This window comes from Haemaphysalis longicornis, unplaced genomic scaffold (assembly GCF_048455015.1).
Source record: "Haemaphysalis longicornis isolate Haplotype H1 unplaced genomic scaffold, Haemaphysalis longicornis Haplotype H1 scaffold_3, whole genome shotgun sequence".
Lineage (NCBI taxonomy): Eukaryota > Metazoa > Arthropoda > Arachnida > Ixodida > Ixodidae > Haemaphysalis > Haemaphysalis longicornis.
The window spans coordinates 206,031,782-206,033,539 of NW_027526335.1; the positions used below are offsets into that span (position 1 = coordinate 206,031,782).

The following is a 1,758-nucleotide window of genomic DNA, read 5'->3' on the forward strand; positions in this document are numbered from 1 at the left end:
ACGTCTCCGCCATGGTATCCAGTATAGCAGCTAGCACCCTCTCAAAAATTTTAAATGCGGGAAAAAGCACCAAGTTCGCGAAAGGGTGCCCTTTCAGCATAGATGCTGAAGAGGCGGCGTTTCGATTCGGACCTTGAAACGGGTTAAGGCACCGAAAGTGTCAAAAGGCATATGTGATACTTGTATCGGGAATGCGCTGTGTGCCTAAAAGTTATCACGACAGCGCAACACGCGCAGTGCTGTTGGTTGTTATCACGCTCTCGCCTATATAACGACATGCCAATAAACCGTCCTTTCATTCTTGTTCCTGCCATCATGTAGTTCTCTCGATCCTTTACGAGCCGCATGTCGCTTACAATACATGGTGTCAGAAGTGGGGTCGGGGCAACGACAACGATGGAGTTACTGAAGGCTCCGCCTCCCTTGCAACTGACCGGCAACCTCTCCGAGCAATGGAAACGCTTGAAACAGAAGTTTGACCTGTTTCTCGTGGCGACCACAACGAAAGAGCAACCCCGGAGTGAAGCGGCAAAAGTGGCGCTTCTCCTGAGCGTGGCGGGTGACGACGCCTTGGACGTGTTCAACACCTTCACGTTTGAAGCACAGGAATGCAAAGAAGACTACGCAACCGTTGTTAGCAAGTTCGAGTCCTACTGTTCCGAGATGAGCAACGAAGTGCATGAACGATATGTGTTCTGCTCGAGGAGGCAAGAAGACAGAGAACCGTTTGAAAAATTTCTTCGAGACCTGAAGAAGCAAGCTGGGCAGTGCAATTTTTGAGACCAGCGTGGTTCTATGATCCGGGATCAAATAGTGTTCGGCACGAACAACCCGAAGTTGCGCTAAAAAATGCTTCGTGAACAGCAGTAAACGTTAGAGAAGGAGAAAGAATTTTGCAAGGTAGCTGAATCTCTGACGCAAAGAAACAAGGTCTGGGGCGCTACGCACAGCAATATTGATACTATTGCAGGGTCCGCATCTGTACGAAAAAGCAAAAATGCCCGGGATCGCAACAATCAGTACCGCTGCAAAAAGTGCGACCGGTGCCACAGACCGCGGCAGTGCCCGGCATACGGAAAGAAATGCAACGTGTGCCACTTGCTTCACCATTTTGCAGTTTGCTGTCCAGCGACAGCTAAAATTGCCGATGTCAGCAAAGACGACTTTGATGATAACTTCGCCATCCTTGAGGTCGGCGTTGGGAAGGGAAGAAGCAAAGACTGGATGGTTGAAGCTGAGGTTGCGGGCAAAAAGGTGTCTCTCAAAGTAGACACCGAGACACAGGCCAGCCTTCTCCTATTTTCAGTGTAAAGAAAACTGCGTGCTGCCGAGCAACTGAAGGCTGCCAGTTCGCTGCTAAGGGCCTACAACATAGGCGTCATAGCGCACTTCGGAGAAACGTCGCAGGAAGTGACCATCGGCAATGCTTCCACCACAGTGCGGTTCTTTGTCGTCAAAAATGGTCGTCAAGCCATACTCTGACTGGATGACGTGGATGTGCACGCTGTGCAAATCCTGGGCTACTTGGTCGCGGATGCTACGCGCCAGAAGCTGGTGCACGAAACTGCTCGTGACTGCTACTTGAGCATGGTAATATCCAACCTATCAAAAGGTGAGAGCCTGCAGGGAGAGCTGAAGCCAATTTCATCGGAGCTTTCCATCGTGAACGGAATACTGCTAAAGGGAACAAAAGTCGTCATACCGAAAAGCATGCGACGTGAAATCCTAGGACGAATTCATGCTCGACACCTAGGATGG

At 50.3% G+C, this 1,758-nt stretch overlaps 1 pseudogene; it reads left to right on the forward strand.

The window, feature by feature from the left end:
• Nucleotides 1–396: 396 nt before the first annotated feature.
• LOC144175656 (uncharacterized) lies at nucleotides 397–1,311 on the forward strand (annotated as a pseudogene).
• The last annotated feature ends 447 nt before the right edge of the window (nucleotides 1,312–1,758 follow it).